This window comes from Psammomys obesus, unplaced genomic scaffold (assembly GCF_907164565.1).
Source record: "Psammomys obesus unplaced genomic scaffold, mPsaObe1.curated_primary_1811, whole genome shotgun sequence".
NCBI lineage: Eukaryota > Metazoa > Chordata > Mammalia > Rodentia > Muridae > Psammomys > Psammomys obesus.
The window spans coordinates 24,509,039-24,536,807 of record NW_026585895.1 but is presented as its reverse complement, the minus strand read 5'-3'; the positions used below and the strand labels follow the sequence as shown (position 1 = coordinate 24,536,807).

General features: G+C 44.2%; 2 protein-coding genes across 12 annotated transcripts in view; one reads left to right on the top strand and one right to left on the bottom strand.

Annotated features, from left to right (window-relative positions):
• Positions 1–7,192, bottom strand: part of Ccdc148 (coiled-coil domain containing 148) — a 225,082-nt gene extending 217,890 nt beyond the window's left edge. Inside the window, exon 1 of the mRNA XM_055600470.1 lies at positions 6,958–7,192. The gene's annotated coding sequence lies outside the window, so the exon portion shown is untranslated. The remainder of the gene's footprint in view (positions 1–6,957) is intronic.
• Positions 7,193–7,622: 430 nt separating this feature from the next.
• Positions 7,623–27,769, top strand: part of Pkp4 (plakophilin 4) — a 209,805-nt gene continuing 189,658 nt past the window's right edge. For 10 of the 11 annotated variants that reach the window (XM_055599687.1, XM_055599693.1, XM_055599685.1 and 7 more), the window contains exon 1: positions 7,623–7,747. The gene's annotated coding sequence lies outside the window, so the exon portion shown is untranslated. Of the gene's footprint in view, positions 7,748–8,582; positions 8,647–27,769 lie in introns of those variants that run through there. The other variant, XM_055599682.1, reaches the window with a different exon arrangement.

The following is a 27,769-nucleotide window of genomic DNA, read 5'->3' as shown; positions in this document are numbered from 1 at the left end:
GCATCTGTGGACGAAGGTAGGTGGCTTTAGTTCCTTTTCCTTTCTAATCTCTATACCTTTAGATTTTGTTATCCCCCTTGCCCCATTACCCTGGCTAGAGCAATCGATCAGCACAGTGCTCAGCAGTAAGGATGTGCGGATGTCCTCCTTCGGCTCTCTGATTCAGTTACCAAGTCTTTTTCCTCTTGCTTTCAAGATGAGGTGCACACATGAGGCTCTGGCCATAGACTCTACTCTCAGTCTTAATGGAATCAAGTCAGCCTTTTCATCATAAACACAGAGTTGGCTGTGGGTTTTCACACATGTTCTTTGTGGTATGGGGGGTTCCTTCTTCTGCTAATTTATTGAGCATGTTGTTATAATTGATGTTTTTTTCTCCTCAATGACTTTTTCTGCATCTATTCATTCCTTCCCTCTCCTGCTTTAATAAAAATAATTAGCAAACTATAGAAAAGCAGTGGAGTTTTGGACTCATGGTTTATGACAGTACAGCGCATGAGCAAGCGCTGGTCACTCCTCTCCCAGTCCAAACTCACAGGTATGTGAAGCTGTACCTGTGAGCCCCACGAGGGCAAAGGCAGGAAGGCAGGTGTATGGAGGAAATAAATGATGGTCCTGGGAGAGAATAAGAGTCAGGCCCCATGTCGGAGGACAGGACGGAGAGAGCACTTGCATGTAACTGATTCCTCCACCCTTGTTCTCTGATAAGTATGAAGCAGAGCAAGCCCTGGAGTTAAGAATATAAGGGACCTTATTTCCTGATTATTTTCTTTAGGAAAAACTTCAAAGAGCAGTTTGTAACAGCAAGTTCATATTTAGTAATCATCTGTAATCTCTTTACGTTTAATTATCACTTGATAGCCCAGGATGGTCCTGAATAAAAGCTAGCTGTTAATCAGCTTTCAGTTGCAACAATACATATTTAACATCCCCAGCTTCTAAAGAGGAATTTGTTTTTTCTTTTTTGGTGGGGGAGGCCCATGTAAATTATTAGTCCGCAGAAGTCTGACCCCATTGCCTTGGGACCTGTGCCTGTGTCATAGCAGGGCACACAGGAGGCAGCCAGGAAGCCGAAAGAGTTTAAAGACTGGAACCCCATGACTCTACCCTGTTCAAAGGCACAAAACCACCACCCAGCAACAGTGTCATTTGGGGAACAGGCCTAACGGAGGGGCCTTTGGGGAAATCGTTCAGATCCACACTCTCAAAGAGAGGTTGCTGAGTGCTTCCTACCCTCGTCTGAACATCCATCCTTGCTTTGAGTGTTCCTGAGAGCTGGTGGCTTTGTGGGTTGTATTTGCGTAGTCTCAATGTAGGTCCATCTAGGCGGGGCGTGACAAGTCAGTTTTGAGGGACAGTTTTGCTAGGCACAGCATCCTTGCTTTCCACTTTTTCTGAGCATTAAAAAAATATATCTATATCTATATATGTATCCTAGTTATTATTATCGCGTGTGTCCTGGCACAACTGTAGAGGTCAGAAGACACCTTTCAGGAATTGGTTCTCTCCTCTATCCTGAGATGCAGGGATTGAATTCAGGCCGTTAGCCTTGCCATCAGGCATGCTACCTGCTGAGCCTTCTCAGAAGCCTGGCACATTCATTTTTGTTCAGGGGGCCTACACAAAGCTCTCTAAGGAGGCTAAGAGGAGCTTGGCCTGCTAGTGGCTGTGCTGAGCTGTGTCTCCTCACCATCACCCTCAGAACCAGAAGTCAGAGTAAAGGTTCATGTTCCAGTGGCTTATGTAAATAATGTATTTTATGTTTAATGATATATGTTTGCCAGGGGCTGGGATGGAAGGCACATATGAGTTCTGGTGCTTTCGGGACCAGAGGTGTCTGATCTCTTGGAGCTGGAGATACTGATTGACATTAGCCGCTTGACATGGGTGCTGGGAACTGAACTCAGGTCTTCTCTCTAAGAGCAATCAATGCTCTCAACCACTGAGCTAGCTCTCAAGCCCCTAAGTGGCATTTTGAGGTGGCAAACAGGGGTCTCCTTCGATAGCAGCTGAGGCAACATCAGGACTGAAGCAGCCTGCTTGCTCACTGGGTTTAACTTTACCAGTCATGGGGAAACAACCAGTGGCTTGGCTACATTAGATTAGGCCCCCGAAAGGTTGTTGCTGTGAGGGGGTCAAAGGATCATAAGTGACACAGGACTGTCTCCTTTAATGGCTATGGGTAGAGGTCTATCTAGGAAGCCTGATCAACACAGTAACAGATATTTGTTGCATAGACATCAAATGTTTGATGGCTTTCAGATTTTGCAAAATTATTAAGTTCTAACAAACGCCTCATTTTGAGAGACAACACAACACTGAAGCTTCATATAAAGACAAAAAATTAAGTGACCCTTATTTAATCATCTTGGCAAAGTTGCGTTTCAGTCATTTTCCCTAACAAGCAGAGTTTCACGGTCTGAGTTGTGAACAAGGCAGCACATGAATCCACTTCTTGTCATGCATGTTTCCACACTGTTTCCGTGTTTCCAAGGCCTCGCTGTCTTTGAAGGCTGCAGAGGGGAAATCCCGACTCTGCGTAGATTCTAATTTTCCACACTGAATATTTAATTTCATCTTTTTCTAATTACCTCCCAACATTTACTGATTCCTATTTGTCATGGTTGGAAATCAGCTTCCTATAAGGACTACAATGATTAATGAATGCTGGCTTCTCTTACTGTGGAATACTTTCAGGGAAGCCAGACACTCCAAGGGACAGTCGTGGATATGCTAGGGAACGCAACCTCTTGGGGAAAACGACCACACGGGTGTGTGTGTGTGTGTGTGTGTGTGTGTGTGTGTGTGTGTAAAATGCCACAATAATATACCAAGCCAGAAGTCAGCCTGAGATCGGTGGAGGGTGGGGGCAAGGCTTAGAAACCTCGTTGAGTCTTCAGGATGATGCCCAATTTGCATATGCAGATAATGTGGCCGAAGGTGGGGCACAGGGAACAGAAACCACCTGAGCTGAACTGATTTCCAGCCCCTAGCCATTGTCCCCAGGTTCCAACTTGTATGACTGTTCACCTCGTTCACCACGTGCCTGCTCGGTTACACACCCCTTTTCCATAATAAAAACTACTGGTGGTGGTGGATTTTCAGAGCTTTTGTGGGCACCGCTCCTACCTACTGTAGAGCTATCGGACAGCGCTATCCTCTACCGCTTCCTTTCTATTGTACATTTCAAAAAGGGATTTTTTTTCCCACTAATCATCACGAGCTAACAGGAAAATAATGTACACTGTAAAGGACTTCGGTCTTCCTAGGCCTTGAAAGGTTCAGATCAAGTTCCTCCTGCTCCAGTACTGGAAAGTTCCCAGAAGTTGTGCTGTTTCCGTCTGATCTTGAGGTGAAGTTGCCCGACCTCTTCACTTTTTAAACCTTGTCCACCATCTGCCTAAGTAGAGGTTTCTCTTTCTACCACTGCTACCAAGGCAGTTCACAGGGAGCCGTTTTGCATTTCAATATGGATCCCCAGGCTGCCTGACAAAGGTTTCCACCCCCTAGGAGAGCCTGGAATTGGGGGTGTCTCGGCTTCTTTTCTATTGCTGTTATAAAATACAGGACAAAAGCAACTGAGGGGAAACGAGTGGTATCAGGTTATATAGTCCAAATATGGGAAGTCGCAGCAACAGGTGTTCCAGATAGCTGACTTGACATCCAGATAAGGAGTCAAGGAGCAGAGAACCAAGGGATGTGTGTCCCTCCCCCCGTCCCCCTTTATCACTAACTGCAGGGCCCAGCCCTAGAAATGGTGCAGCCTACATCCTATGTCTTATCACCTATGACAACTATGTTTTCATGGGATTTCTGAGTGTGCAAACCAAATGGATCTCTGATTCTTGTGCCGTCTCTTGGGCTGTTTCCCTTCTGTTGGTTTGTCTCATCCAACTTCAGTGGGATAGTTTTTGTTTTATCTTGTTATATTAAAAAATAAAGGAATAAAAGAATGAAAACCTAGTGACCATGGTAAAGGCTAACAACAGAACTGTGGCTTATATCTGCTGGGAGAGGGAAAAATCAGTTTTCTTCAATGGAGCGACGCTGGGTGTATCAACTACTCCAGGGCAGATCTCGTGTTCACGAGTAGCTGACCGACATATAATGAACTCCACAGTTTTTTGTTTTGTTTTGTATGCGTAAGTGGTTACTGCTTGATGTTGTGCAGTTTATTTGTTTGTTTGTGGGGGGGGGTTGTTTTCTTGGTTTGGGAAGATTTTGTTGTTGTCCTGGGTTTTTGCTTATTTTTAAGAAAGAATTAAAATTGGGCGGGTAGGGAGAGAGAGGTGATCTGAGACGACTTGGGGGAGAAAAAATATGATCAAAATATATTTGAATTAAAAAATTGTTTTAAATAATAAAAATTAAAAAATAGTTAAGCCCTAAGATCAGCATGTCAGGTGTAGTTATGATTTATTGCTTATTGATGATGTAATATAGTTTGCTTTAGCTATCATTGCCCCATAGTTCTCATTTTAAATATGATAAGATTCTGAATATGACAGTCTTTATTTTTTTAAGATGTATTTATTTATTATGCATACAGTTCTGCCTGCATGTCCACCTGCACTCCAGGAGAGGGCACCAGATCTCATTGTAGATTGTTGTGAGCCACCATGTGGTTGCTGGAAATTGAACTCAGGACCTCTGGAAGAGCAGCCAGTGCTCTTAACCTCTGAGCCATCTCTCCAGTGACAGTCTTACAGTGAATAAATTTATTCACATAAAAATAAAATGTATATAAGGGATTCCAAATCCTGCCAAGTTTTAAGCAAAACTGGTTTTTGTTTGTTTGCTTTGAGACAGGGTCTCGAGTAGCCAAAGCTGGCCTGAAACTTGCTATGTAGACAGGAATGAGGATGAATTTCTAGTCCCCCTGCCTCCCACGTGCTGCAGTCATAGGCAGGTACCTTTCTTCTGGTCCAAAGGACAGTGTTAGATTAGAGAACTTAGCCGGCAAAATGAACTAAGGTTTTTGTGGAGAGACGGCATGACCTTCAGAGCAACTTCACCTGTACTCAGGGTCATCGGTACTGTTTCCAGGTGAAAGGGAAGGCCAGTATAGAAAGACAGATGATAAGCAGAAAATGGTTCCACAAAAGACCAGCAGCTTGGGAAGAGGGGGTATAAAAGGCAACCGGAGAAAGTGTAATGGACAGGGGGAAAATCCTGTTGGGAACAGGACTGTGTTTAGTAGCACAACTGGAGCGAGCACACAAGAGGGTCAGGACATTCCCCAGAAAGAGTAGTCAGAAGCAAAGCGATGTGAAAGTTGAGATTTAAGAAATGTGAAGTGAAGGGCCTCTTGCAGGATCCCCAGAATCTGAACTTCCCTTGCAGAGTGGAGGGCCCTCAGTACAGTGCAGATGTGAGAGGCGTTCTCTAAGAGAAAGGTTCTTGGCTTTCACAGTCCTGATGGTGAAAGGAATGTAGGAGCCAGGCAGGTTCTGGATAGCATTAACATTTAGTGGAATAAAGTGCTTTCTTAGCTCTAACCAGCCATGCCTAGCAGTAGAAGTAAAAAAAAAAAAAAAACCAACCAAACAAACAAACAAACAAAAAAAGTGAGTCCAGGATAACCAAGCCTACACAGAGGAAACCCTATCTTGAAAAACAAAAAACAAACAAAAAAAAAAAAATCAAATTTTTGGTATGTTGACTATATATTTAAATTGTCTTATTTATAGATTTTTGCATTTTAACTTTTTCCGTTCTATAATCAAACACACAATGGCAAAAAAAAAAACATCAAGAACAAACTCAAGAAAAACTCAAAAGCAGCTAATTTTCCTAATGAGGAGCCATGAGGTATCTTTCCCTCCAACTTACTGCTTGCTGGCTCCATCCCAATCCTTAAATATTTATGTGATAACATTCACCTGTTTACCCATCCTCTTGACCACAGTCCAACCCTGCACAGGACTGTCAATTAAATTCAAGTTTACAGTAAGTACCAAGGAGACTGTTTTCCCCAAGCAAGCTGCCATCATAACATTTCTTAGGCTATATTTTATACAATAAACGCTAAGACATACCATCCAATTAAAATTGAGGATGTAAGTTAGATACATGGAGCTTGCACACACAATAATCTGCTTCTCACAACAAAGTATTTGTAATTTCAAAATTCCTACCAGCCCTTCCCACACACTATAACAAGAAAAAAAAAATATGGTCTCTTATTTTAAGGTGGAGTATTATAAAGATGATTTTTTTTTTTACTGAAGTGGCTAGTAGGAAAATAGCAAAGCCACCAAAGAAAGGGACGTGAAGATGTCAGTGGCTATATGCTAGAGTGGAATTATTTTTAAAATATGTTAAGAAGCAGTATCATGCGTAAAAGTTCCAGATTAATAGGTAGTGTCTAATTATGAACATCACTCATCAAAAATAATTAGCACAAGCAAACTAGCGCAAAATGATTTAAATGAAAGTAGAGCACTCATTGTGAAAGGTCAAGATTTTGGGTGAGTACTGATTCCATGTCCCAATTCATCATTTTTTTTTTATCAAAATTTGAAATAATCTGGAAAACTGTCAGCCAAAATCCATCATTTGTAATCTATTTTTCTTTTGCGAAATCATCAGGATGGTTTCTGGCACGTCTCCATCCCCTGACTTACTGGGAAGAGTAAAGAGCTTGCACCTGCCAAGCTTAGTGCAGAAAGCACACAAGACAAGAGGGAAGGGAAAGGAACGGAGAGACGAGATCTGCTGCTTTAGGGAGCAGAGAGCTCATTCTGTTGTGGGTTGTTCCTTTGGCACAATCCCACAGTTTCCTTACCAAAACACCGCGCACAAGAAATCCTGTTTCTCTTGGGAGGGGCTATAGGCTCGGAGAACCAAAAATCTGAGGAAATATCGACTCGGGGAAGGGGGACTGGTTGGAAGAATTCAAGTGACCCTGTGACGTCAGGAAGAAGCAGAGATGTAAGGAACGGAGCGGGAACTCACCGGGTTGCACAGATGTCAAAGGTCACAGCCTGCATAGCCTTGCGGGCTCCCCAGATGCAGGGAAAATGAACCGCCCACTCCTGAGCTCTCAATGTAAAACAGAAGTCCTGGGGCTCAGTTGTTTCTGCCTTTGACGCCGGGGACAAGCCCTACCATGCACGGTCTTGGCAAGGCTAAAAAGCAAGACCCGCCGGATCTCGAGAGCCCCGGCTCGGGAATCCCCTAATACTGCTCCCCTGCCCCCACCGCCCCCTCCCGCGCCGGAGGCCACAGACACCTTCGTCTTCACTCCCCACCTTCTCCCGGCCCTCTCACGCTTAACAGCATCGGTCTCCATGGCGACCTGAAACCGCAGCTCCCATTGGCTCGTTCAATATGAGGGCCGGGCCAATGGGAAGGGCCGGCTCCCTCCTTCCGCCCAATGGGGCGGGCGCCGAGCCTGTGCGGGGACGGCTGCGTGCTTACGTTCCCGGGTGCCGGGACTGGCCGGGCGGGCGGGCGGGCTGGCGGCGGGGCGGCGGCCTTGGAGCAGTCTAGGGGGCTCCAGGGCTGAGTGCGCGTGGACGCCGGCCGCGGCGGCGGCACGATGGGCACGGGGTAGAGGCGAGCCGCCGCCGCCACCGGGGTGGTGGGAGAGCCTCTCCGGGGGAGGGGGCGGGTGGGGAGGGAGGGGCGGGCAGCGGCGCGGCTGCCGCACTTCGGCCAGTTCGCTCCGGTGCCGCAGCGGCCACCCTTCGGCGCGGATGTCCCCGGTCCCCGGAGCGGCGACGGCCTCCGCCTGAGCTGGAAAGTAAGTGCTCGGGGGCCGGCGGGAGGGCGCGGGGGCTCCGGGCCGGGGCGCGAGCTGCCCGGAGCGCGCCGAGCCGGGACCTGGCGGCGGCCGGGCGCCCCCCGCGGCTCCCTGGCCCCCGGTCGCCGGGTCCCCGCCGCGTGCTCCGCCATCACCCCCCCCCCCCCCCCCCGCCTCCCCCCACCCCCCCCCACCCCGCGGCGCACAACTTTGCCCCGCACGGCTCGGCGCGGCCGCCTCCCCCCCCGCACCGCGCCACCGCTCCCCGAACTTGAGCCCCGCGGCTCCCGCGCGCCGTCCTGTCCGGGGCCGGCCGCCCCTCTGCAACCGCCCGCCGCCGCCTCCCACGGCCGGGGCCCCGCGTGTCGCCCGGGGTCCCCGGAGCCGCGCCGGTGCGCGTGGCTCCCGCCCGGCTGGGCCGGGCTCCCGGAGGCTGAGGCTCGCAGCAGCACACCGCACGCTCCTCCCTCGCAGGCTCCCCCAGCCCCGAGGCTCCGGGCCGCTCTCCCGCGCCACCCTGCCTCCCGGCGCTGCCAGGAGTTGGAGCGGAGCCGCGGCACCCCATCGGAGGATCGGGGTGGTCCCTGTCCCCCCCGCCCCCCCCGCCTTCACTCCTCGGGAGACCAGGGGAGGAGCGGCGGGGCCGGGCTCCGGCGGCGCGGTGACTGAGTGCGACACCCCGCGAGCGCAGGCAGCGGAGGCGCCGCGGTTGCTCGGGGCGCTGCGATAGGCAGGTGCGTGTGTCCAACGGGCGACGCGCTCTGCCAGCTCGTAGGCTGGCGACAGATTGTGCTGGAATGCAAGGAATGCACCAGGGGCAGAGTCCGCACGGGCCTCGGCCGCGCTAGCGCCTTCCCGGCCCTGGTCTCGCCAGAGGTCGCGGAGCATCTTCAGAGCTGGTGAGCCTCGTTCACGCTCCTGCCTCCGCTTCTCTCCCTGCGGCAGAGGGCGGTGGAGAGGGAAGCGCGGTAGTTTTCCTGGGGCTGCAGCCTATGGTTCTCTGGGGTTTTGCTGCATTGGTCTCCAGGACCGTGAATTTGGGTGTCAGTGTACCCAAGGTTATTGATCGTTGCACAGGGCTCTTGGCAAGTTTGCTTTTGCAAGGTTTGGATAGCGCATTTTTTTCTCTTTTTTTTTTTTTTTTTTTTTTTTAAACCAGGGTTTTCTGAATACCCGCAGAGAAAGAGGGCCGAATGTTCTTGAGTGATGAGCTTGCAGCCAACATATTTTAGCTGTATCAGAAAATGCTTTTTTAGTTCTCCAGGTCCGGGCTTTACTTCGGGAGCTCTTGATTCTCCCTCGTCATACTGGGCTGTGTTTAGGCCTCGTATAATACATAATGGATAGAAACAGAGCAGCAGTGTTTGGCCAGCGATGGGACAGATAGAACTGTCTGGCACAGTTAAATTCGGGGCGTGTGAGTTACCACTGCAAGGAACCCAGGGAGATCACAAGTCATGTATATTTCAAGATGTAATTTATTAGTGGAAAGCGCTATTTCTGTCTTCGTCACTGAGTTTTATTGAATAAAAAGCACAGTCCTACAACTTTTAAAGATTGGTAAATACGTATAAAATCAGTAATGGCTAGCATACTTTTTTTTTTTTTTTTTTTTTTTTTTTTAGTTAATTAATATAGAAAGGCAATGTTTTGACAGACTACCCCAGAGCCGGGGTTAGTTTTTGTTTTTTTGAGAAAGTAGAAGTATTCGTCTCTGTTTAGATGGAGTGTATTGCATGAAAGTATCGTCATTTCTGATACCTGAGAAACAGTTGAGGAAAATGGCAACGTGAAAGCAAGAACAATGTCTGGAGAAAGTGTTTCTGGCTGTTTCAAAGCACACGGTGTGTACTTTGATTCCACACTGTTTGCTTTGAAGGTTGTAGACACTATAAAACCTTCCTCACTGGGTTATTTTGTATCTGATTCAGTAAAATAAGTCAATTGTTCAACCAGCTACCTGTCCTCTGACCCCTACTTTGCATGCATCAAGGGCATTGAAAGTCTGCAGGCGTTTTAGTTAAGACTCAAGGGAGATGAAATGAAAGGTTGTGTCTTTTGGTTGCTACATTGTTTTTCAGGTATGTCTGTAATCAGTGAACCTTCTAATTGAGAGGTTTAATTCGCCTGCAGTAACAATGGGAGGATTTTGGGAGGGGTTTGTAAATGCCTACAGGAAACTTTTATTATGTAACAATACATTATAACAGTTTAACTCTTGCTCGTTTAATTTGTCTTGAAGATTAGAAAGTTAAAGCAGGAGGGGGTGGTAGTTCTGCTCAGGGTTGAGGCTTGCTTAGCATACGTGAAGCCCCAAGCCCATTCATTCCCTGCTGTTGCTCCCCAAAATGTAAAGGGGATTTAGTTTCTCTAATGCATCAGAAATGAAAAATTTTATTCAGATATACAGCGTGCACATGAGCATGACTGAGCAGATAGGTTTCACCTGCTTCAGGTTAAAAAAAAAAAAGCATGCTTTTAACTGGAAATACATCCCGGTTTATTGGAAGGCTTAAAGAGAGGAGGCTGATAATCTATAGCCATTGTGAATATCTGACTGTTTTGATCAAAGTGAACCTCCTCTTTATCTTATATAAGGAGAAGTTGCTGCATTTGGCATGTATATGCCATACGGAAGATCCTGAATTGGGAGGGATTAAGCATACTGCTGATCCTTACCTCTGTGGTTTTGGAGGGAGATAGGGTAGCAGGGAAATGATAGCAAGCCTGAAAGAAGCAAGCAGTTGCTATGAGCCAGAGAGAAAGTCATACACATTGTTGCTGCATAAATCAAGATAATCCTGTGACTCTGACATGACATAAATTTAAAGAACCCACTACCAATTTCAATGTAATAAAAAACTGAGTTATCATACAACCTTGAGTATTTAGATTGTCTGCATTAAATCATAATTGCAATTTTACTTCTTCTATGTAAAAATTGGCAAAACAAATTTAAAAAATTTAAACTACTTAAGTAGATTTTAAAAAATCTAGTTGTTGTCATCTTTTAATCTGGAAGCTTTTATTATCCAGAGACCTATTTAGATAGATTTTCATAGCTGGCATGATGCCAGCCACCTGGCAAACTGTGTCTCTTACCTGACTCCTTTCAAAATCAAGATATTTTGAGAATAGTCTATATTCTGATGTGTTTAATTTACTTTGGGAAGAAACTCCTTGCTTAAGTCTAAAATGGAAAACATTTTTTAATTAATAAAAAATAGAGCATGTTGTAGGGTTGTTGTAGAACATAAACATCCGTGAAGTTGCCTTCAGCGTTCTGGGGCAGTTCCTTTTGCCGTATGGAAACCAAGCTATAGCACCTGTCAGCACTGAAGGGGAAGATGCTTCTGAAACAGAATACCAGTGGACAAGATGTGTTTGGAGAATCGAGCAGCTGTTTCATGGGCAAACTTTAACCACAGATAGTTGTTCAAGAGAAAGGTAAAACTGCAAGGCGCATGGGTATCAAGCTTCACGTAGTGGCAAGAAGTGATGTGCTAGCTGTTGGCTGGTCGTCCATGCCAGGAATGAGACTCCGAGTAAGGGGATCAGGCCTGAAGGTGCCAACACCTACAGCTTATGGACGTGACGGTCTCACAGCCTGAAGTGCTTCTCACATTGCCGCTCAATAATTCAGTGGAATTATCTTAATGTTTTGGGGCTGTGTTGCAGTGACCAAATTGGGGCTGTGTTACATGAAGGTACTCCTCCGTTACAGATAGAACTGCTTCATATATTCACTGGCTAAATTACTTTTCTTTTTTTCTTTTCATCGCTTACATTTCCTTCTATCTGATATGCTAATGTTGGCTACACTGCTGATCATTTTATTATTCATAGCCTCGATAACATAGTTTATTATGTGACTCATAAATTCATGATGAATTGTCAATAGAGGTTGGATTATAACATTTTAATGGTATAAAATACATAAAATATGGAAGTCTCTGACCTCCTAGTCGAAGTCTCTGAACTGATAGTCACAGGAAGCCTTTTTCATGTGCTGAATAGTGCCTGGTTGGATAGGTGATAGCTGTTACGCAGATAGCTCTCACAGAGCTCACACCTGTTAGTGGGGTGTGTAAAGGGAAGGCAGAGGAACCAGCAAGCCCTTCTGTGACAGCCTCAGCGGGATTTCTGCAGGTAATATCTTAGGCTTTCTGTGGCTGCGATGAACCACCATGACCGAAAGCCAAGTTGAGGAGGAAAGGGTTTATTTGGCTTATACTTTCGTGTCCTTCATTGAAGGAAGTCAGGGCAGGAACTTAGAGGCAGGAGCTGATGCAAAGGCCTTGGAGAGGTGCTACTTAATGGCTTGCTTCCCCTGGCTTGCTCAGCCTGCTCGCTTATAGAACCGAGGACCACCAGCCCAAGAACAGAACTGCAGTGGGCTGCCTCCTACCCTCCACCCTCATCAATCACTAATTAAGAAAATGCCTTACAGCTGGATCTTATGGAGGCGTTTTTTCAGTTGGGGTTCTCTTTTAGATAACTATAGTTTGTATGTCAAGTTAACCTTAGACTGGCCTTAGCCTATGAATTTCATGTGAATTCAGTGATTGTTACTATCCTAGATAGTGACCCTGTTTTCCCTAACCTGTACTCCTTGTGGCCTTATGCCACCAACACCATCATTTTGTCTGATTGGAGGAGGGGAAGCTCTTTTTTACGGGACTAAGATGGGACTAAGACCATTTACCTAGAATATAGATGTGATGCCTGGTGTCTGGATAGAATTTAGAGTTGGTGTGTATTTTGTCTTAAATTGCTATTGTGTAAAAGTGTGATTGTAATACAACTAGGGCTATCCAAGTACAATGGGGGCTTTTGGGTACTGGTCTGGAGTGTAGAGTGCAATTTTCATACTCCACAGTCCAGTTAAAAACTTTGAAATACTAGGTAGATGCAACCTGAACATCTGCCCAATTTTGTGCTCTTTCTTACATTCCAAACTTGAGAGACGTAAATTAGGAGGCAGAATAAGGAAGACTGCCAGTAAACCTTATCGCCTTGACAAACTCTTTAAGATTTGGGAGCCAGTATCCTTCTTTCAAATTTCAAAGGCTTGGATACCAATGACCCGAACTTCAGGCTTTCTAAGTATGCATGTAGATCATCTTGTTCTCCTCATATCCCAAATCTTAACAACAGGAAAGTTAGGGCTTCATTTTGGGAATATTTTGGTTTTGTTTTTCTGAGTTAGGGTCTTACCCTGAAGCCTAGGTTGACCTGAAATTCACTGTGTATGTAGCTCAGGCTGGTTTCAAGCTGAGGGTAATCCTCCTGTTTTTAGTCTTCTGAGTAATTAGATTATAGGCATGAGCCAGACCACTCACTCTGCCTGTTCCTCCCCTCCCCCACCAAATACGGTCTCATTGTATAGATCTGGGTTTTCAAGAACTCTGTAGACCAGACTGTCCTCAAACTCACAGAGATCTGCCTGCCTCTGCCTCCTGTGTGCTGGGTCAAAGGCCTTCACCACAGGGCCCAGCTTGCCTTTCTCTTGAAATTTGAATTTCCTTTGTGTTCACGACGAGGGTGTGCAGGGGTGTGAGTGTAGAGAACTATGTGCAGAATTGTCTACAGAATGTGTGGAGGTCAAGGGACGTCTTGACCTCTCTTCTCAATTTCTACTCTCTAAGTTTGGGGATGGATTGTAGTCAGCTGGATTTGGTGGCAGGTAGCTTTACTGGTTAGCCATCTTCCCTTTTGCTGGCCCTGGTTTAGATGGGTGTTTGTTCTTTGTTGTTTGGGTTTTGTCTTTCGGCAGTATTTAGAGAATTGAGGAGAGAGGATAAATCGTGTTTCTAAGGTCTCGCCCACAACCCACCACTCAGTTCAAGGTTAACTGTAGTACTTGACAGTGAGCCAAGCGACAAGTCATCATCAACAGCCAGGAGCCATTCAGCTCTGGCAGTACAGTTCTTTTTTCTTTTCTCTCTTTTTTTTTTTTTTTTTTTTTTTGAGACATGGTTTCTCTGTGTACAGTCCTGGCTGGCCTGGAAGTCGATTTGTAGACCAGGCTGGCCTGGAACTCACAAGAGATCCGCCTTCTTTTGCCTCCAGAGTGTTGGGATTAAAGGTGTGTGCCACCACCGCCACCCCACTGCAGTTAAGGTTTTGATGTAATTTTGTTCATCTGTGAAACGGGGTGCCCTAAGTGGCCATTGTGAGGGTTAAATACACGAGTGTGTATGAGGTTGTACAGCAAGGCCTTGGCACACTTACATGCCGTTACTTCTCACACTGTTGCTTTCTAAGGCCTTCGGCAGCGGCTGCTGTATTACACCACATGACTGACTGGCCTTCAGTGCTGTAGCCAAATGACAATGGACATAAACTAGATTCAGGGGGAAAAAAATGCAAGATAGTTTAAACCAACAAACAGTGGTTTGCAAAGCTATCAAAAGACCCTAGTTGTAGTTGTGGCTCCAGCACCAGGCAAGTATAGGGCTTAAACAAGTTCCTAACTCCCCTAGGCATTAGTTTATGGAAAGGTGGGAGTTGGGCTATGGTCTCTTTGGTCTTTCTACCACTTATTTTCAAAGCTCTTGGAGGATTAAGCATTTTCTTTCTGTTGCATTTTTTTTTTCCTCAGCAAGAATGTGCTGTCTTCTTCAGAGTTTATTATATTACAATTTCTCCTTAGGGATAAAGGGACGAAATTGAAGTTGTCCACCCGAAATTCCCAGCTCCTGGTGACACAGGGTTTCCGAGCACACGAATCTCGGATTGCATGTGTTGTGTGGCAGCCGCTATGCATAGGGTGAGTGAGGCGCAGTGAGGCAGCAGCCAGCAGGGGCTGAGCAGCAATCTCTGAGGATGCTGTGCACTCGGCCTGTCACAGCCCTGCCCTTGGGGACTTGTTTGTTAACCAGTAGTCCCCCATGCATGCTGGAGCAGCAAGGCTAAGCTTCCAGACATGTGGAAAGGTAAGTCAGTGGCTAGAGTGGACTGCTCTGGCTGGCATGAGGAAGTCCTACTTACTATGGTTTGATTAGCCCTCAAGGAAATTAAACAGTTGGGACACACAATTGTTTCTCTGAAGACGTATTTTCTGTGGGTACCTCATGACCGTAGGAATTTACTGTTCTATATTTTATACAATGTGGACTCTTTAAACCCAACTCTTAATCCTTATGGCATATCCTGTTTTTCAACATTCAGAAATTAAGGTGGATTTTACTTGGGTGGCCTTACTTAGTTTTGTATTCTTCAGTAAGAAGAAAAAAATTAATTAATAAGAGCTTATCCCATGTCCAGCTTTTCTTCACTAAGATGTCGTGGGCTAGGGACAGGGGCTAGAGAACTGATATGTCTGTAAATATCTTTAAAGTAATAGCTTAAAAGTACTGAAATTGGTCATTTCCCTTAATGCGTTATTCTTTCAAAGGGAAAATGAATGGTACAGTACTATATGCACTATTAAATGACTCCATAGTGTCATAACCAAAGTAAACACTTGGACAGGCCTTTTTGCGTCTGTATCTTTACAGAAAACATAAACATTCATGCAAAATGGAAGTTAATAATAATTACCTTGCAATGAAGAGAACTGTTTTCTGACACCGTACCCTTGACCATCCAGGGGAAAAAAGTAAGTTCAAATTTTATTCCTGGGCACAACCAGGGATCCAAGTCAGGAGACTGTAGTCAATTGATGTTTTAGATATTGGAGTCCTACCATCTGTGAGATATTGCTATTGCAATTTGATTAACTCGTATTAAAAAAGAGACATCTTTCAGAAAGTGATTCCTTTCCCTTTATTTTGATCACTACCCACAGACGTGTGCAGCTGGCTGCAGAGTGACAAGCTCAGTGTCATGGGCTGCTTGAAGCTGTGTCTTTTAGGAATCCTTGATAAGTTTTACAGCCTGGTTGGGGAAGATAAGACCTGTGAGCCAAAGACTAACCTAGAAGTTTTGGTTTATATACAGGCATGTATGATGGTTCCATTGGTGTTAAAGATGGACTACAAAGTGACTGGAATTTAGCTTTCACTTCTGTTTGATTTACATGCTTATTGCTGATGAGTTACCCAGATCTAGAGAGTCAGATGTGTTAGCCGCTATCACCGACTTTCTCTGTAAAAGACTTAAAATGGAAAAATACTCCCTTCCAGCAGTAAGACAGTGACATCAGAATAGGCTACCATTATGAATTTGATTACATCTCTTGAAATGGTTTACTCAATAGCTTATGTAAAATGATTAACCATAATGAAAGTACAGTAATCGTGACAGGAATAATTGATGGCTTGGGACTTGCCATTTTGTAAGTTCTCATTTTCTGGAAAAAAAAAAAAAACAATTTAGTGTGTTTTATGCTTTCTTTCATCTTGCATGCAATTTATCAGTCTTTATAAGTCTGAACTTACTATTAATAATATTCTCTTCTAGTGCTACAAATAAACAAAAGAATGATTTTTAAATCTCTCAAGACATCTACTGGAATAAATAGTCTCACTGAATCTTACCTTGACTCTTAGACTCACACACTGATGGGAATTTTCTACTTATTGTCATTGACTGAATAAGCAGCAAGGGACCATTTTAATACAACTATAAGGAATCAGAAACTCCATGTGGACTTTACAAGGACGGCTATTAATTTGGGACTGATGAAAAACAACTTTGCCATTAAATGTCTAAAAATGTCATTCTGAAATCTATCACACGTTTTCAAGTATCCGTTTTTCCAAAATATTCTTCAGAATTTTAAATACAGTTTTCAGTAGATTAATTAAACCTGTAAATCACCTAGTGTGCCATCCAGTGTTTATATGATCAGTCCACAGGCACACAGTTCTTTTCCCTTGAACTATTTAGCATCGGGGATTCAACTCTGTGACTAACCTTGAAGGGAGTGCCTTACAAGGCATTACTCACCTACATTTTGGTTTTTTTTAAGACAGAGTTTCTCTGTGTAGCCTTGGCTGTCCTGGACCTCACTCTGCAGACCAGGATGTCCTTGAACTCAGAGATCCACCTGCCTCCACCTCCCAAGTGCTGCATTAAAGGTGTGCGCCACCACCACCTGGCTTACCTACACTTTTCAACAATCCCTTTTTAATGTGGTTTTGCCAAACTTGGACCTATGCGGCAGTTTATAATGCATGGTGCCTCAATGAAATTTTTAATTTTTTTCCTTTTTCAAAAAATTTCTAGCTACTTGCTAGATAAATAATTCATGTGTCAAATTCCCTGGTAACAGAATTAATTAGAAAATTCAGACAGATTGATTCATCTTCATGTAACCCTAATTGTCTGGATTCTAACTATCATGACCTGAACTTATATAATGGTCTTTCTGAAACCATCAGTGGGAAGCCATCACATCCTAGGATGAGCTTGGTTGTGTTTGGGAAATCTGACACTAAGCAAAACTGATAGCTTGTCTTTTGTAGCTTAGTATAGGATGTGTGTCTTAATTGAAATGCTTGGGACCACAGTGATTAGATTTCAGAGCTGTTTGTTTGTTTAATTTATAATATTTGAATAGACTCTACTGGCTAAACATCCTATCTGAAAATGCAAGCTAAATTTTGTTCCAAAACCTGGAACTTTTGGACATTAAACATTTTAATTAAACAAATTATTAAACATTTTTAAAATTTATTCTTTAACAGTTTCACACACATATGCAATGTATCTTGGAACTTAGAACTTCCAAAATTTATTTATTATTTTATTTGTACATGTGTGTTCCTGAGTGTTTGCGTGCATATCACATGTGTGCAGCTGCTTTTAGAGCTCAGAAGAGGGGGTGCATACCCTGGACTGGAGTCGCAGTTGGTGGTGACTCACGCAGTGTGGGTGCTGGGAACTGAACCCGAGTTCTTGCAGATAAAGGAAACCAATCCAAAATGTTAAGGATGTAATTAGAAACGTTTTTAAAGTTGGGTAGGGTAGTGCAGGCCTGTAATCCCAGCATTCAGGTAGGCAGAGCCAGGCAGATCTCTGTGAGGCCAGCCTAATCTACAAAGTCCAGGACAGCCAAGGCTACACAGAGAAACCCTGTCTCAAAAGAAAAGAAAAGAAAAGAAAAGAAAAAAAAAACAAACAGAAAAGAAAGAATCATTTTTGTATATCTTATGGTCTTTTCCTTTGGTAGTTGATGTGATGAAGTTTGAGAAAGTTCCTTCTCCCTCTGTTGCTGTTATTACAGGGTCTGGATGCATAGTTCTGGCCAATTTTGAACTTGAAATCTTCAAGCCTTACTCTCTGCAATGCTGGTAATAACTGTGTATCACCAATCCCAGCTCAACATACTTTTAGTCTAGCTAAAAGTATGTGTAGTCTAGCTTTCCTGATCAGGCCATAGACCAGGCTGGCCTTGAACTCATAGAGATCCACAAAAGATGTGCACCACCACTGCCCAGCATTTTTCTTCTTTCTTTCTCTCTTTCTTTCAAGTATGCTTTTAATTAAGTTGAAATTGTGTGTGTGTGCGCGCGCGCCAGAGGGCACCCTCAGGTGTTGGCTTGTCTTCACCTTCCACCTTATTTGAGAGGGGGAGGACTCTGTCATTTTTTCAGCTGTGCGCGCCACACCTGTGAGCTTCTGGGAATTCTGCTGTGCCCGCTTCCTGTCTTCCTGGAGGTGCGCTGCGAGCACATAGGCTCTTGCTACAGCATGTTTTTTTGTTTTGTTTTGTTTTTCCCTTGGGTTCTAGCCATTCAAACTCACTGAATCATTTCGTCAACCCTGACTAGAAGTTTCAGTTGTGAGACGATTGTGAATTTACATGGATTTATAAGAAATAATAGCAAAACATCTGAACACCTTTCTCCAGGTTCCCTCAGTGCCTGGCACAGGTAAACAGTGATGACATAGACCAGCCAAGGCACCAGACATTCCCATCACCTCCTGCAGGTGTGCCCCACACCTGTGCAGCCACCTTAACACCTTCACTTCTCTCAGTTTGCCATAGCAAGAATGTTACATAAGTCTAGTCACATTAGCATTTAATTTTGGATTTTTTCCCACACATCCTAATCCTTGAGGGCTTCATTCAGCTTGCTGTCTTCAGCCGTGGGCTGTCCTGTGTAACAGTATCTCATGATGTGAATGTGTAGCCGGCCACTTGCTTGCAGGTTCTAATCTACAGTGGTTCTAAGCCAAGCCACTGCAGGTAGTAAAAGGATGTTCTCAAAGCAGGCCTTCCTCCTTTCCTTTTAGCCTGGGGGATTTGAGGTGAGCACTCTGTCCCTGAGTGCAGCTTCAGCCCTGGTGATCGTGTGTTGATGCTTATGTGTCTGTGCTAACAAGTTTGTATTTATGTGAAAAGAAAAAGTCTACAGCTACAAGCATCTCATTAAATTATAGATGTTTTATATTTTCTTTCCAGAATTAGGCAGCACTTATATGACACCTGATGTTTTGAAGAGTTAACATGAAAGTTTTTAAAAATTAAATTTATAGCTTTGAAAAATTAAAAAAAAAACCCTTGTGTATAAAATGTCTTTTACAATTATTTTGTAAATTTTATTCCCTGTGAGTTTGCCTTATGTTATCAAGGTGTCATCACTGATTTTAAGTAGGATCATAGTTGTTTGGTTTCATGGATGTTTGATCTGTTTTATTGTGTATTACTTTAATAGCAGCTGTATTTAATTTTCTACAACAATACTATGTTTGTAAATGTGATTGTTACTTTTTTTCAGAATTGTGGCATATGTGATCATGAAGAATATTCTTGTAAAACTGAAGGGGCAGGGAGGGCCTGAAGCGATGTCTCATCAGCTGGAGACCTAGGTTAGATCTCCAGAATCTATCTAGAAGGGAGCTCAGCCTTTTCTATGAGCTGCAGGCTGCCAAGAGACCCTGTCTCAAAATCAAGGGGGACAGTGCCTGTAGAGTGACACTGGGGGTTGCCCTCTGGGCTCCACACACTTGGACAAATGTGCACGCACGCACACACACACACACACACTCACACAAACAAAAAGAAAAAGAAAACAATTTCATGCGCGAGGCTGGCCTGACCAGTGCAAATGTGGTATGAGGGAGCCCTCGTGTATGTTTGGAATGGCCTCTGTCGTCAAGCTTTTAAAGCTGGGTGGCTTCTTCCCTTTTCCTGAAATGCTTTCTAAAGGTTTTTTCCCCCCTTCACACTCTTCTCATTGTTTTGCATGGTTATTGTGCATACTTTTTGCTAGAGAAATGCTGAACTCATTTCTGCCCTAAATAAAGTCTTCATATTTGTTCCGTTAATCTAATTGGTGTTTCCTAATGGTGTTTCTACCTTGATGTCAAACATGTTTATTTCATAGTTTAAGATAGCGTCAGATTACTTAACTGGTTTTAATCTTTGTTCTATATTGCTTCTGTTTGTTTTAGAATGTTCATTATTGATATTTCAATCTTCTGAAATCAGATCTGAAAAGACACGCACTGACTCCATAAGCAATCCTACCTCATAGCTATGCAATATGTTCTTTTAAAGCTCTGCTTTTAAAGAAGTTCTTTTTTCTATGTTTGCACACTAACTTTTTCCCCCTCCCGTCTCGATGATCCAGTCAAAGGGAGACCTTTCCTGGCCCTTCCCTCCACCCTCCTCCAGATGTAAGTCTTTCTTCTGTGCTCTCAGCTCTGTGTGCAGCTCTGCCATGAGCACCTGTCACAATGTGCTGTCCGTGTTTTCTTTGCTGTTTCCGGGCTGCACTGTTAGCCTAGATGGGCTAACCCTAAGGCTGTGTCACAGGCATCATTGTAACTCTCTCATCCAGCAATATTCCTGACATACAGAAAGCACCAGGTGCTTGCTGTGAGTGAGTGAATAATTAAACACTCTGTTTGCACCCTCAGAGACTGCTCTTTCCTCTGGCTCCAGTGTCTCTCCATTGATTATCCTGCAGGATCATTTTCAGACTTCTAGAATGTCATTGGAGGCTCTGCATTCTCAAAATCCAGTCTTGCTGTTTGAGACAGGCTTTTTCTACATAGTCCTGGCTGCCCTTGAACTTACTCTGTAGAGCAGTCCGGCCTGGAACTCACAGAGGTCCACCTGCCTCTGCTTCCCTGGTGCTGTGATTAAAGTTGTGCACCACTGTGCCTGGTTAACAACTAATCTTGAACCTTCCTTTCTACTTACTGTTTCTCATCTCCCCCAAGTGTGTAAGAGTCCTCAATAATCCAATATCTCATTCCAGGCTTACCTTTTATGTGTGGCCTGAGGACAGAACCCAGGTCATCAGCCCTGAGTAAGCATCTCTGCCCACAGAGCCATCAGCACTCTAGCTCAACAAAGGTCTTTTCCCTGGCTTTCCATTACAAACCTCCCATGATAAGGTTTTGATGTTATATGGAGTTTGACTGCTATTGGGTAGCGTCTCTTGGCTGTTTCCTTCACATAGATGGTTTTAGGGGAAGGCTTAGTTTTTGTCTTTGATATTTTCTATGCCTAGTGATGACTTCATGTTGAGGCGGCTGGAGAATAAAGGTTAGCACCTGACTGAGAGGTACTCACTCAAACACGTGGGCTCACCCTCATCCTTTGGTATTTGCTAAGTGCTCATTATGTGCCAGCCTGTGGTATATGTTGGGGTATTTTAAAGCCCCCCTCAATAGTTACAACATAAGCAGGGTTTGCTTCTTCAAGTTGCCTTTTTTTTTTTTTTGAACTGTACTATCCCATATCCAAAGATTAAAACTCTAAACCAAAGAGTTAAGCCGACAAACTATGGCGCATGCTTTTAATCTCAGCACTCAGGAGGCAGAGGCAGGCAGATCTGTGGAGTTTGAGGCTAGCCTGGTCTACAGAGCTCCTTCTAGGACAGCCAGGGCTACACAGTGAAACCTTGTCTCGAAAAACCAAACCAACCAAACAAAAAACTACAAATCATAAAACAAACAAATTTATGTATTGGAATTTTAGTTTTAATGAAAAGATACGTGTTTTTGAAGCTATTAACGTGTTGTTCCATATGTTGCCACTAGCCTATGTGCCATTTCAATAGCAAATGTGCCCCTGTATTCATACCAGCCGGACCAGATGCTGTACACAGCCACATGTCGCAGAGGAACCCAGACCATGTCCAAGTACATAATAAGACTATAGATACTTTTCAGACGAAGAAAGGTAATGTAGCCTTGTATCTCCTGGACACTTTATTACGACTCTTATTCTGGAGGCCCTGAGGGAGTTAGAAGCTCTCTGGCACGAACAAGGGGCTGCGATGAAAGACAGCAAAAGATGCTCCCTTCTGTATCTGTATGTCACAGAAAAACTATAAGGATTCTAGGAGTTCCTACGCCCAGAGAATCAAGTTGTAAGTCAGTCTGGTGGTGGATCTTGGAAATCGATGTCCAAGAATGTGTGGTGGTGGTCAGATGCAGTGGCGCACACCTCTAATCCCAGCACTTGGGGAGGCAGAGGCAGGCAGGTCTTTGCCAATTCAGGGCCAGCCTGGTCTGCAAAATGAGTCCAGGCCAGCCAAGACTACACAGAGAAACCCTGTCTCAAACAACAAGTGTGGTATTATCCTCATGTTCATCAATACCAAGCTTTTTATGTATTTTATTTTATTAGATTGGGTTTTTGTCACTTTCAGTAAATTCTGTCAATTGCAGCCAATAACTTGATTTTTACAACCCAATGCTGGGTGTGGAATAGGGCACATCTATGAACGTGACCCATCTCTTTGCTTTCAATGTCATTGGTGTTACAGTAGATTGGAAATGCTTAAAACAAGTGAACATTGATTAGGCCTTCCAGAACTTCTCCTTAAGTTTCTCTCCGATTTGTTTTTTTTATTTTACGTAAAAGTGTTTTGCCTGCATGTATGTAAATGCATTGTGTGCATGCCTGATGCCTGTGACAGTGAGCAGAGAGCACTGAGCTCCTAGAACTGGAGTTACAGGTGGTTGTGAGCTGCCAGGTGGGTGCTGGGACTAGAATTCGGGTTCTCTGCATGATCAGGTGCTCTTAACTGCTGAGGCATCTCTCTAGCCCTCTCCCAGAGCTGTCGTCACGGGTCACTGTGTGCTGCAGCCTTCAGTATTCCATGTGAGCTTTCCCTGCACAGACCTGCGCTCAGACCTGCAGGAACAGCAGCACCCCTGCCCTCAAGGAGCTTTCGTTAAAATTTACCCAAGATTCTGGGGAAAAAAAGGAGGAAATCATTGTCCTGACTCAACTTTGTAGCTTAACTTTTGAAATCAAGATGCAAACACTCCTCCGGATACATGGAAACTTTAATAGGGCCCTGCGGAGGAAACAGTCTGTTCAGTACGCTGAGGGCCACCCTGCCGCCTCACAGCCACGGGGAATGCAGAGCAGAAGCCTTCCCTCCTCCTCCTTCTCCCCTTTAATCCTGATCTGAGAAGAAATACAAATATCTGGATTTAAAATTTCCATAAACTGGGTTTGTGGCAAAGATACAGAATACAGTATGAGCTGCCTCAATACTTGGATTTAAAAGTTTAAGCTTCTAACATTTAAAATGTAGCAGCAATCTCTGCTTTCCTGATGCAGAAGGCGAGGTGATAGCCTTTCCCACAGGCAGGTGCTGGTTGAGTGTGCAGGTCTGTAGCTCAGTTGGGTTATAAATCGATTAGGAATGACAGGATCACCCTAAAATAAATTACTTATTCTTCCTGTTTTGGTCCATCTTAACCTCCAGTCCTGCACTGAGATGTTTGGATCTTTCTGAAGCAGGAAAAAAGCTGAGGAAGAGTGAGTTTTCAGTCTACCCCCTAGGAAGCATTTGGTAAGGGATTTTAAATGTTGGATACATGAAGAGTGAGACTGAATAATTTAGGCGTGTTTAATTTTTCAATAATCAGAAGTGTTTCATGCCTTTGTTAAATTCAATGGTGTATCTAAAATAGGAATTACTTTGCAGTGACTAGTTCTTTTTTTCTTTGAAATAATGCTTGGTTCAATAAATGACAGTTAATGGAGGAAAGACATCGTCCCAATCCTGTAGCTGAATAGGACTGGAGCACACTCCAGCAGGCATTCATTGATATTTCAGTTGGATGCTTCGGCTTGTGTCAGATGAGCTGGAAGGAGACGGGCGCCTCACTTACAGAGCATCTCCTCTCACAGGCCCCAGCATGCTTCTGCAGTGGGGCGCACAGTTTGAAATGAAGCACGTTACTTCATGTCAGCACAACGAGCAAAACGTTAAACATTTCAGCCTGAATGGCTCTCATGAGCCAGAAAACACGAGCAGACATTTTGATTGTACTTGACTGTAAAAATTAAATCTGATACTAACTTTAATCCAGGGAATCTATTCATGTAGGGCTTTCCCCCGATTTTACGCAAAAGCTAAGTCTGCATGCCTAAGCATCCACACTGATGTAGCATTCGGAAAGAAATTCACATGGTTGGTGACCTGCCCTCCTCTCTGACCCCTCTACCCCATCGTTTGCTTTTCCCCACACTGTCCGTGAGCTTGCTCAGGACTTCTCTATGTTAACACTGTGTCTACCGAAGCCTTGTCTCAGCCATAGTTCTCTTCCCCTTACCTCGAGGCCCTGAGAGAGTTCTCCATGGTGGTGTTCTTTAGACTTACTCAGGCTGGTGGCCTTGCTGGAGGACGGAGCAGAGTCTTCAAGTTGTTTTTGGAACTACTTAGATAAACTACTCTTAAAATAGGATGGCGTAAAAACACTGGTAGGAAATTTCATAGGCCCTGGGTTTCCACTAATGTCCTGAGGCCTTCCACCCACCCTTCTCCCCACTTTCCTCTTCCTCCAACCGTTGCTGTTGTTTTGAGGCAGTCTTGCTGTATTACCTACCTAGTCTCAAACGTGAGGTCCTCCTGTCTTATTAGCCTCTCAAGAACAGGGGCTACAGGGGAAAGTATTCCCATGCTGTATCCATCCATCTTTCTACCAGAGAAACTGTTACATACATTTTGAAAGACTTTCTTTTTAACTATGGAGGCGGGGCGCAATGCACATGTAAGTGCAGGCCAGAGAGGTTGGCTCCTGCTGAGGCTGGAGCTTGAGGCAGCCCTGACACCCCCCCCCCCCCGGCATGGCTGTTAGTAATCAAACAATGCTCGGACAGTATTGACCGTCTTCTCCTGGTTCCCCCGCCCCCTGTCATGTACCTCTTAATAGCCGCTTTGAAGAGGCTCGTCTTCTTATTTGAACTCCTGGCCCCATTTTTAAATCCTTCTATTATAGCTTTTTTTTTCTTTTTTTTTTTTTTTCTCTTTTTGGATACTGCGTATGTGCTGTCTTCTCACTTAGTCTAGACTCAAAAAGTTACAAAACCGACTTGCGTGGTCTTTTTTCCGCAGAGGTTGTGTCTGTGTGTATGTGCACATGCCCATCCTTTGTAGGAACTGTGAGTTTTGTCCACAGAGTCCCTTGGTGACATCAGGTTACTCTCTGAAGAGCACATTTCTCCTTAAAGTCATCAGTTTGTTACTCCAGTGGTGACCTTGCCTAAGTTACCCTGGAGGAGCTACATGGTAGCCATGACTCTAGGTTGATGGCGAGAAACAGGGACAGTTATGTCGTTTGGCTTTATATTCTAGGCTACGCGTATCACTCATCATCTAGAGCCTCAAGCAGCTTTGAGTCTTAAAGTTGAAAAATAGTGGTCTCTTAAACTGACCTGAATCCCAAGCCAGCTACCTGGTTAATGTCCCCTAATTCATATTCTAAAGGATGTTCTGATTGTCATTTTATTCACCGAATTTATTTATATACAATTATTATTACTATTATTATTATTATTATTATTATTATTATTATTATTATTATTTGTGTGTATGCCTGTGAGACTGTGTGCCACAAATGTGAAGGTGCCTGCAGAGTCCAGAAGAGAGTATGGGGTCTCTGGAGTTCTGGGCAGCTGTGATCTATTTGCCTGCTGTGGGGTCTGTGAGTCTTCTAAAGGAGCAGAAAGGACCCATAACCACTGAGCCATCTCTCTTGTACTGTCTCCCATTTTATTGACTAATTTTTATACTTCCTTTTAAGGTTTAACTACGTGAATTCCTTTTGTATTTTTAAGATTTGAAGAAGGATTGAAAAACAAAGACCTCATGAACTCAGTACACAAGTTTTATGGAATCCAGATTAGCCAATAATTAACATTAAAACCATTTTAAAAATGGAGTAACAGTTCCTTCCTTCTTCCCTCTCTCCCTCCCTTCTTCCCTTCCTTCTTTACTTCCTTCCTTGCCTCCCTCCCTTCGTCTCTCTTTCCTTCCTTCCCTCCCTCTTTCCTTTCTTCTTTCAAGATAAGGTCTCTCTTCATAGACCATGCTGGCCTCTCGTTCAAAGAGGTTCACCTGATACGCCAGCTGAGTGCTGGGATTAAAGGTGTGTACCATTACAGCCAACACACAGTACTTTTTATATTTAAAATGCACTGTTTTCTAAAAAGCAAACAGTAGACAGTGTGCCTGGTGCAGTAGGAGCCAAGTGATTTATCTTGAACTCAGATGCTCTCCCTGTGTCACCAGAACATGCAAACAACTCTCTGTTTTAGACTTAAAATCTTACTGGTTCTTGTTGTTTGTTTGTTTTTGAAACTGGATCTTGCTGTGGCCTTGAACTCTTGATGAAATGTCCTTATCGAGGAAAATCTTTTCTATTCATGCTTAGCACCACAGCATCTGTCTGGCGTACACTGATGTATCAGCAAGCAAATATGAGCCGCTAAACTAAGGAGGCTATCGGCAAAGTGAGCTGGAAGTTTCATAGAAGAAATCGCTGAGGGGAAATGATGGTTGAATTAACAACATTTGTGTTAGGTTTTGTCTTCTATTAATGTGATCCAAGTAGTTTGCTGCTTCAAGTATGGTATCTTAAATCTAAGAGTTGGGTTTGGAGAAGCAAAAGGGTTTGACTGCACACTGCCTTCCCTACCTAAAACTTAAAATGCTGTCCAGCCCTACCACAACGATCTTAGTAGGATTCGGAGTGGTCCTGTGAAGTGAGGGTTTGCTTACAGTGACCTACCTCACACAAGCAAGCCAGCCAGCCACACCTTCCCACAGCCTGAGTGCCAGATTGTTTAGGGTAGACATAAATGTTTTACATATGAACCCACACTGCCCAGAACTGTATCACTAAGTTTTGCTATAATTTGTTCATTGCCAAGTCTTCCCTTCCTAGCTAACTATCCTGAACCTATTAGTGAATAGGAACAAATTCGGAATAAAAGGCACTTGGTGTTTTCTGTTAGTCATTATATCCAAGTAAAGCAAGATCTGTGGGCCAGTAGTTGCACTTTCAAAACCCTAAAGCTCTCTTGGTGGGAACCTCTGAAGTAGGAGTACTGATGACCAGCATACCCTAGCTCTGAAGCCCGAGTCTTGCACCTCATAGTGTGAGCAAACGTGCCCCAAGTAAGTCTACTTGTGCAGCCCTATGCACTTGTGAGTGTGATATAGTTGGGAGCTGGTTGTCTCTGTCATGCCTGGGTCAAGGAGGAAAACTTTCTGACAGTAACATATAGCCTAGTCCCAGCTGCTTCAAGGCCAATGGAAACTCTCCAAATGGCGGCTCCAGAATGAATGTCTAACAGTGCTTCCCAGGCAGGGTGTTGTCCACCAGCTAATCTAGATGCGGACATGTCTCGCTTTCGTGCTCCACCCCAAAAAGAGGAAAGCTAGCCCAGTTGGAGGTATGACTTTTGCAAATAAGGAAAAAACTCACCAAAAGGGAATGTGCTACTTCATTGTAGCAGAAATACCAGCTCTTATGATACTGAACTGAAATATATGGCTTAATTTTCAGGAGGTCAGCTGTAGAGGCCAAAAGATCAAAATTACAGGCGAAGGTAAGGTCCTTGAAGTTCCACATCTAGCTGGTACTAGACAAGAGTCCAATCACTATTTTAAAAATTGCTAAGTTAGGGGCCTGGCAAGATGGTTGAGTCAGTAAAGATTTCTGTCACCATACCTGACCACCTGAATTTGATTCCAGGACCAGATGGTGGTAGAAGGAGAAAACCAACTCCTTTAAGTTATCCTCTGACCCCTACAAACACGGATGGATGGATGGATGGATGGATGGATGGATGGATGGATGGATGGA